Source organism: Callospermophilus lateralis, chromosome 4, assembly GCF_048772815.1.
Source record: "Callospermophilus lateralis isolate mCalLat2 chromosome 4, mCalLat2.hap1, whole genome shotgun sequence".
Taxonomy (NCBI): domain Eukaryota; kingdom Metazoa; phylum Chordata; class Mammalia; order Rodentia; family Sciuridae; genus Callospermophilus; species Callospermophilus lateralis.
The window spans coordinates 161162338-161171464 of record NC_135308.1 but is presented as its reverse complement, the minus strand read 5'-3'; the positions used below and the strand labels follow the sequence as shown (position 1 = coordinate 161171464).

The window sequence follows — 9127 nt, the reverse complement described above, 5'->3', positions numbered from 1 at the left end:
CTCACCCCCTGAGAGCCAGGTGTCCTCTGGTCTTAGAGCCCCTGGGCCCTGGGTCTTCCCTGCCTGGTTTTCCTTCCCACGCAGCCCCCTCCTGCTTCCTCGGGACCCAGCGGTGCCCCCCTCCCTCAGGTGGAGGACTGAGTGCTCCTTCCCCTGGGGCCCCAGCTTTTGGAGCGCTGTCCTAGGGCTGGAGGCCGGGTGGGATGCTGTCAGGCCTGCCGCCCCCTCCAGACAGCAGCTCCAGTAGAGTGGGCTTCGGGTTGAAATGTCCCCAGGGTCTGCACAGGGTGGCCAGCTGGGTGATCTTTTAGGTGTGAATCTGGGAACCTGGACAAGTCGACGGACTGCTCCTTACAGGGGCTCTCAGAATCCCCTTGTGGTCAGTGAGAGCAGAAAGTCAGAGCTTCCTGGCCTTTCGGGTGGCCTCCTGGCGAGCAGAGTGCCCTGGACTGAGGAGCCAGGGCTGCTTTTGCTTTCAGGTCCCCGCAGGCATCAAGTTCAGGGGCCCAGGTCCTTTCCAGCCTGGATTTGCTGAGGCAGTTATGGTGGGTGCTGAGGTGGAAGACTTGTCCCCAGGGACCCCAAGCCCCCTCAGCCCATCAAGCCCACCCCCGATGTCCTCCCAGGGAACAGGGAGAGTTATGTCAGGCCCTCTGGCCGAGTGCCAGGGCTCCCCATGGAACTATAAATTGACCTGTCGGAGAGGGAAGAGATTAATGTCGGCCATCTTCATTAGCGCGTCCCCCAGGGTGACGGCGTCTGCCCTGAGCTGGCTGATTGGAGAGGGTGTGAGCGAGTGGGGGGGCTGGGGGTCCACCCCCCAAGGCAAGGGGCAGAGGCCAGGGCCTGCTAGAGAGTGGCGGCCTCCTCCCACTGCTGGGAGGGCGGTCCCCGTGGCCTCTGCTCCTGGCAGCAGGCGTGTGCTTTGATGGAGGACCTGTGTGCTAATTGGGGGCAGAGATGCGCGGCCCGCAGCTCCGCGGGGCTCCCGGGCTGACACCGCCAGCTCAGCGGCATCGTGGGGCCTTCATTAGAGGCTTTTCCCCTGACCAGAAAGGAGCCCGCTGCGGGCTGTGGGGGGCTCCCCTCCCCTCCGCTCCCCTCCGCCCTCCGCTCCCCTCCCCCTTCCCTTCTTTATCGCTGATGATGGGGAAGGAGCAGCCTCGGCTGTGGAGGAGACGCCAGGGGCTGGAGGCAGCCGCTGAGCCAGGCCTTGTGTGGGCCACGATCTGACCTTGGTTGGGTCCTCGACTGCTCTGTAGCCAGAGGTCCTTGTCAGAGGCATGGGCATGGTTGTGTCCCTTGGGGTGGGGTGGGGGCAGGGCGGCGAGGAATCGAGGTGTGAGCGGTGGACGTGGGCAGGGCAGCGCCTGCCGCTGAAATAGCCTGTGGGTTCGAATCCTGGCGAGGTCCCTCCTGCGAGGCCCCAGCCCTCCCAGCCTCAGTTTCCTTGACTTGCAGTGGTTGAGGGCCAAGGCTGGTCTCATCTCAGACAGTGGATCCCTTTCACTGGACAGAACCCAGGGCTCTACCTGGGAGCAGGCTGCTGTGGGCATGACCACGGCACTGGGTGGGGTGGCACTGGCTCTGTCATTTATTCACCTACTCGGACACCAGAATAACATCTGGCGTGGGGTCTTGTGCCCACAGAGGTGGTTCAGAGGTACCCTCTTATACCCTTCTGGAGAAACAGACCTAGGGACAAGTAGAGACAGACTTCATGAGCTTCTGGGGCCCTTTGAAAGCAGCCTTCCTGGGCCTAGGATGCCCGGGAGGCCTCAAGGCACCGGGCAGTGGAAGTGGGGAGGCTTTTCTGAAGGCCTTGTTTGCACTAGACCCTGCTGTGGGGGACCAGCTGGTGTTCCTGTCCCACTGGGCACCCAGACTGGACTGCTGAAGGGAGGGGTGCAGGGACGAGGCCCTCCCCCAGACCTGTGTCTCCCAGCCCTGGAGTTCCCGGGGTAGTGGGAGGGGACAGGTCCATCTCCATGCCTGTCCCAGTGTGTGCCTGAGACTGGGTTCTGTGAGCCCCCCCTGGCCAGGAGCTGGCAGCAGGACCACCTGGGGTGGGTGGGCTCATTCAGGCTGCAGCACCTACTCACTTCCTCAGGGTCACTCTCTAGGGCGTGTGACTTCGCTCTTCCAGGCCTCAGTGTCCTTGTTTCCTCATCCCACAGTGGGGACTCTCGCTGCTGGGTGCCCAGCTCATACCGACACAAAGCGGAAGCAGACCACTGTTTTCTGGGTCGTTTCTGGCCTCGGGCACTTGCCCTAACTTCTGACGTGGCCCTCCTGGCAGTTTGCTGCTTGAAGAACCCTGGTGAGGTGGAGCCTGGGCTTCTTTGCCTCCCCAGGGTCTCTCTGGCAGCCAGCCGGGGGGTACCAAGTGTCCTGAGGAATGTTTGAACAAAAGTGCGTATGTCTGGGATCCAAGCCCTGGCGCTATAAGCTGCCCAGCTGTGTGGCCTGGGCGCATTGCTTAACTTCTCTGTGCCTGTTCTCCCACTTGGAGCTGCTGTGAGTTGCAGAGCACAGTGTGGCTCTCATTGACCTGGGAGTGAGAGTGAGGGTGAGTGCTGGACAGGAGTCTCTGCCCCAGGTGGAGCCCCCACCTGCCCTTGCGGTGGCATTTCGATCCAGACTCTTCCGGGTCATCTGTTTACAGGGGCAGTGCTCTGCCTCCTTCCAGAGCTCTTCTGAGACTGACAAGAAGGGGGGGGAAGCAAGGGGCTACCATGGGAGGGCTTTCAGGGCTGGATGCCTTCTGGAACAAGCCTGCCCACCTGCACGCAGAGGACCTTTGGGGGCCCTGTGTCCCTTCTGGAAAGTGGACTGGGCACCCTGCTCACCTGTTCTTCAGCTCTCTGTAATTCTGAGTTGAATCCAAATTTTAACCATTGCATTTATAATGCATCTGAATGGACTCCAGCCCAATTTAATAAGAGATGTGTTGAAACAGGCTGTCATCTGGACTTTAATATATTAAGATTGCCCTCCGAAAGTCGCATGTTGGAAGGCAGATGATGAAGCGGTGCCTATTGTTGCCGCCTGGTGCCTGCCGCCCGTCCCGCCTGGCAGCCTCAGTCGCGGGAGCTGGCAACATGGCTGTCTGCCTCCGCCTTCCCCGAGCAGGCAGGAATCACTAACGCGCTAGCAGGTTCATTAAGCCTCTCGCCAGCCTCCCCGCCTCCCTCCCGGGCCTCCTCGGTAATTATTTTCCCAGCCCTTCCACTCAGCAGACCCTTAGCCAGCTCTTCGGGATTGGCTGAGTGGCCCCCGCAGGCTGGGCTGCTGGGACTGGGCTCTGCCCAGGGCCCCCTGGGCACCTCCCTCCTGACTTCCCGCGTTGTCATTTAGGCTTTGTGTCCCCCTGAGGCCTCCGTGAAAATGCAGATCTGCCGCCTGCCAGGGGTGATGGTTAACCCGTTATTACACACCCTGCACGTGCCGTCTCCACACAGCGGACCTCCATTCAGCAAGCCGAAGTTTCTCAGGCCTTCTGCGGGCATGGGGACCCAGCTGTGAGGGAGGTGGAATTCTTTGTGCCATAGAACTATGGACATGTAAGGCATTGGGAGGGCAGACAACAGGCAGCACAGGGGATACTTGGAGACTGACAGAGGAGGCCTGGGCAGAGTGGGACACGTCTGACGGGTGGGAACCATTCCCCCTCCCTCCCAGGGTGAGCTTGAGACCCAGGTGGGACCCCATATTCCCAGCCACAGGGATGGAGAAATGGGCACAAGTCTCCCTGAGATTTGTACCTAGAGCTGAGTGGATGTGGACGGAGACAGCTGCTCTGGCCCACGCCAGCTTGACTCGGCTGTGGTTGCCTAAGCTGGAGGGTGTGAGTGTGGGCTGCTGGCCACCCTCTCCACGGCCACATCCAGGAGGCAGTCTTGGATGCGGTCAGCATGCAGGGAGGGAGAGCTGAGGCAGAGGACAGATGAATTTTACTTGGGCCTCTAGATCCAGCTATGCCTGAAGGCACCCCTGGAATTTTCAGCTATATAAACTGACATGGTCCCTTTTTTATTTAAGCTGAGTTTCTTTCTCTTGCATCCAATAAAGTCCTGACTGCTGTAGGAGGAGAGGAGTCAGGCAGGATTTTCAGAAGAGGTGACATTTTGATTTGGGTCTTGAAGGGGGAATGGGAGTTTGTTCAGCAGAGAAGAAGAGGGGAGGCAGTGGGCCGGAGGGACGAGGGGCGAGGCAGCGGGGTGAAAGCACAGGATGGGGACCGAGAACTGGCTGCGGCTCCAGGACCTGAAGCAGAAATGACAGGAAGCGGGGAGGAGGGCAGCGGAGGCCAGGCGGTAACGCTGAGGTGGGGAGGGGTTCAGGACTCCGGGTGGCCAGGGGAGGACGTGTGGGCTTGGGCAGGTCAGAGAGAGTACCTGGGGAAGATGACTGGAAACCGGTGGCGAGGGGACAGTTGAGCATCACAGCAGGTGGTTTGCGAAGCAGAGTGAGGGAGGGGACCCGGCATCGGGGCTGGAGAAGTAGCAAGGGCACAGCACAGAGGCCTTGGATTCGGGGCAGTGGCCTCCAGGGGTCCCGGGAGTCCCTGGCGGTCAGGTCCGCCTGCATGGTGGAGACTGGCAGTTCTCATGCTTGTCCGTTAAGCAGGTTCTGAAGCACCTGTTGCGGGCCGGGCCCTGAGGACGCAGCAGTAGTGTCAGTTCGTATGTAGCAGCTGCTCGGGCTGAAGGGCAGGCCGTGCACAAGGAAGAAGGTGCGTGAGGATGGGAACGGCGCCAGCTGGGCCGGACACGGAGGTTCCATTGGCCAGGGTACTCTGGGGAGGCTTCTCTGACACGAGGCCTTTGAACTGGGACCCAGAGGATGAGGAGCACCAACCGGGAGATCAGGGGAAAGACCCTCGAGGCAGGCAGGCTCACAGCCCTGTGGCAGTCTGAGTTTTGTTGGCCAAGCAGCAGAACGGAGGCCAGTGTGGCTGGAACTTAGTGGACACAAGGGCTGTGGGAGGTACAGGGCCAGACCATGTGAGGCTGTGGGGCCAAGACCCTTCTCTTGGACTTTGTTCTCCTGTGCTGGGGTTTGTCGGTGGTAGGTCTGGAGGCAGAGGTGGCGGGAGAGGGAGGTGGCAGTGTGGCTGGAGAGTCCAGGCCTGGGGCAGGGCGATGCGTCTGGGGAGGTGGGGTGCCTGGGGCAGGCCTAGCTGAGGGACCTCTTGGGGCAAGGCTGCAGGGGCCTCTCGAGCTGGTACACCGGGAGGGGAGGTGGGAGGCAAGGCCTGGCTGGGGCCAGAGAGAGGACCATGTCTGGGCTAGTTTCCCACCCGACCCAGGCCCGTGCCAGGCTGTGCCAGGTGAGTCCATCGTGGGGCTGAGAGCTGTTAGCTCACAGCCAGTTCTTGCACATGTACACAAGTGCATGTGTACACACACGCCTGTCCCTGCAGGTCCTGGCTGGAGCACAGGAGGGACGCAGCCTCCCGCCGGCAGCCCTCTGTAGAAAGTTGCTCACCTGAGCTGCTCTGTCTTGGCACCAGCTGGCGCGCCCAGCTGGAGGAGGCCATGCTAACAGGGCCAAGGTCTCAGGATGTGGCCTGCATGGGTGGGCACCAGGACGTGCACCTGGTGCCGTGGGAAGGGGCAGACGAGTGGCCCTGCAGCCTGGGGTGGAGCTGGGCTGGAGCTGTGATCCTGAAGGAGCCTGTCACCGCTCCGCGACCCTGCCGCCTCCCGCTTACATTCCGTCACACTGAAGACTGTCAAGACTGTACTTGGAGTCCCCCAGAGTCCTGTCTTTGCTTGCTTGGCGCCAGGCTTCACTTCTGCCTTGCCTTTGCTCCAGGTGGGGGGTCACAGGTGACACCATTGTGAGTGTCCCTCCTGCCCATCAACATTCATTCAGCAGATTTATTCACTTAACAAGGACACTGAGGCCTTACTGTGTGCCAGATGTGGTGCTGGGAGGGGAACATCTGGAATAAAGCAGGAAGGTCTCGGCCCTCGTGGGGTTCACCGGACAGTAGGAAACGCGTCAGTAAACCAGCAGACACAGAAACCTGTGTCCTGTGTCAGGTTGTGGGCAGAGCTGTGTAGGAAAGTGGGGGTCCTGGAGAACGGGTGTGGGGCGGTTGCTAATGTAGGCAGCATGGTTTAGGGAGGCCTTTATCCAGACCTGAGGGGAAAGAAGTTGCCAGCCATGGGAGGTGTAGGGGGGCGAGCATGGTATGGCCTACTTTCTTGTCTGTCCCGTGTCTTCTCATGTCTGTGGGGTCCAGCAGGGAGCCAGGACCTCTAATGGGGCTGTACTGATGTGAGCAGAGCCCTGGGAGCAGGCGTGGTCTCTGGTATCCCCAGAGCCCAGATCACAGGGCACAGGCAGAAGCAAATGCCCAGACTGGGTTATGGGCTTGGAGGTGTGCAGCTGTATGTGCTCTCCCCAGTCGGGGCCTGGGCGAGGGGACAGGCCTGGAGTTCTAGGTCTGGCTTCATCCTGCGGCCCTGCTGGGTACCTGCTGCCCATGGCCGGGGTGCAGGTCCCATATGGTAACGTGGGTACAAAATTTAATTGAGGAGCCCTCTGTCCTGGTCTTCGCTGTTGAGAGGCCTAGGCCAGGCTCAGGCAGGGCGGCTAATTTGAGCCTCAGTGTCCTCATCTACAAAATGGCCATGGCAGTGCCTCTCGGGAGACTGCCTGGAGAAGCGCGATGATCTGGGCGCAGCACCGGGTGCAGGGCAGGTACTGGGTGTTGGGATTCTTGGCATTTGCTGTGAATCAGCCACGAGAACTGCACCTGTGGCGCACAGTGGGTGTGTGATGACTGACTCAGCGGCCCCAGGTGGTGGGCGGACAGGGCACAGATCATACCCGCTTCTCCTCTGGGAGCTTGAGCTGTGCCCGGTGGGCCGACTCGAGGGGTCCCAGCCATCCGGCTGCTTCCTGGCCCCTCCCTTGGGCAGTCCTGGACACCAAACCTCTCAGAGCCTCCTGTAAAGTGGAGCTGACGATGACCCTGACACCCGGCCCCATCCCCAGGTCGCTGAGCCTGCAGGCATGTTGGTGTTGATGGCACTGCGTGACTTCCCAAGGCCACCTGGGGACTCGCTCAGGCTCCACGGGGGACAGGGCCCCTCCCTGCCTCCAGCTCCCTGTGCCCTGGCTCCGGGCCTCACAGACCCTATTCCTGCAGGACTCGCCCCGAGCTCTGTCCCAGGCGGGGTGCACCCTGGGCTGGGTCCTAGTGCCCATCATCCTGTGCTCCCACTGCCCAGCAGGTCCCTGGAAGAGCCATCATGGGAGGCTGGGCCTGGCACACAGTAGGTGAGCAGGAAGAAGCCAAGTCAGGGTGGGCACCTGGAGGTCAGAGCCAGCTGTCCCCTGCTGGTGCTGGGTGTGTGGCCTTGGCCCTGAGTGCTGTTTTGGCGCCTGCTGTGTGTGGATCGGGGTGGCACCGGTGAGGCAGGTGCTCTGTCCTCGCAGTGGCGCTCAGGGTGAGTCTGGGAAGCGCAGGCTCACGGGGCCTGGATCTGAGGGTGCGGACTGCGTTCCCCATTGCCACTGAAGCAGCTGGACACCCCTAGCCCCTCCCAGTTGGGGAGACCGAGGACCAGAGAAGGCCAAGGGGCCTGCGGGAAACAGCTGCTTTGTTTTGATTTTTATTTCCTGGGGGCGCTGGGGACAAAGCCCAGGGCCTGGTGCATTCTGGGCAGGTGCCGCGTGGCTGGGCCGCACCACCACCCAGCCACGTGCTTTCCTGCTCTGGTGTGACCTGCCTGCGTGGTGCAGTGGCCCTCGGCCGGGCTTGAGCGCCCCTGGGGTCACGCCATCTTCCTAAACCTCTGTGTAGCCAGGCAGCTCCTGTCACTGTCCCCATTTTGCAGATGCAAGAACGGAAACCTGGAGAGGCTGAGGGGCAGAGGCTGAGGCGTGGAGCCCGGCTTTTGTTCTTTTCTTTGGAGGCCTGAGCGCACAGCCATGACACCCGGTAACCAGCCCCCCATGCAGACCTGGAACACTCCCTCCAGTGCCCCAGGAAGCTCCTCTGCATCTCCCAGTTGCCACCCAGCAGCCACGGAGTCTCACCTTGGAGGTTGGCTTTGTCCCTGTGTGTGCCTCCCATGCCCAGCTTCCCGAGGTCTGTCCCCTGTCAAATATGCCCCATGGCTGTGCTCTTATGGGTCAGAGCCCTCTGTTCATTCTCCCCGTGGCACCCAGTGCCGTTGCTCCTGCTTAGTCGTCTGGAGGCTGCTGTCACCCTGGGAATGAAGGCCCGGTCCTCCCCCTGGCCCGGCAGCCTCAGCTCCTGCACCCATTACTACCTCTGGCCACATAGACGGGCTTTTCGTCCTTAAAAGCCCCAAGCTCCTTCCCAGCTCTGGGCCTCCGCTCCGCTGCCCACCCCGACCCGCCTACCCTGGGCTCCCCCTCAGAGGGCCCTGGCTGCAGGGCTGCCGCCTTCAGGGAGCCCACTGGGGCCTTCCCAGGCCAGACAGGGGCCCTCCTGGTGGATGTCACCTGACGGTTCCTGTTTCCATGTGGCTGGTGCCATTTGTAATGAAGTATCTGTGAAGCACCTGCTCCCCCGCTGGACAGGCTCGGAGGCCGGGCGGTGACTGGGGGGTTCATGGCCGTCCGCACATGGTGTTGGCTCCTTCACTCCCTGTGTGTTCACTCAGCAGCTCCGATGCCCGGTGGAGCCACCACTGGCTGAGTGGTGCCGAGCGCTCCCTGGAGAGGGAGTGGGTGTGGTCTGCTGCCTCCCTGTGGGCTCCATGCCCTCACTGGACCTCAGTGTCCCAGCTGTCGAGTAAAGGAGCCAGACCCCCCACCCTTTGGGCCCAGGCCTGATTCCGAGGATGTGGGACAGTCACCTGTGGCCACCCAGCTGAGCAGGGGGGTCACTGGGTTTCTACCGGATGGAGGTAGAGCCCTACCCTGGGGCCTGGCGGTCTGCTTCCCACACCTCTGGACTGGAGCCCCTGTCGAGATGCAGGGCTTAAGGCCACTTCCATCAAGGGGCTTGCCGAGGCCATCCAGCTGACCCCAGTCTTGGAGCTGCAGCTCTGGCCTGTGGAGCGTGGGAGGCGGGCCGGGGCGAGCTGGCCGACCTGGGTTCAAGCCTGGGCCCGCCCCTGGCTCTCAGTGGCCCTGG

At 61.8% G+C, this 9127-nt stretch overlaps 1 protein-coding gene across 1 annotated transcript in view; it reads left to right on the top strand.

Annotated features, from left to right (window-relative positions):
- The window catches only part of Tcf20 (transcription factor 20), a 158390-nt gene that overhangs the window by 1311 nt on the left and 147952 nt on the right, over window positions 1-9127 (top strand). The window lies entirely within an intron of this gene.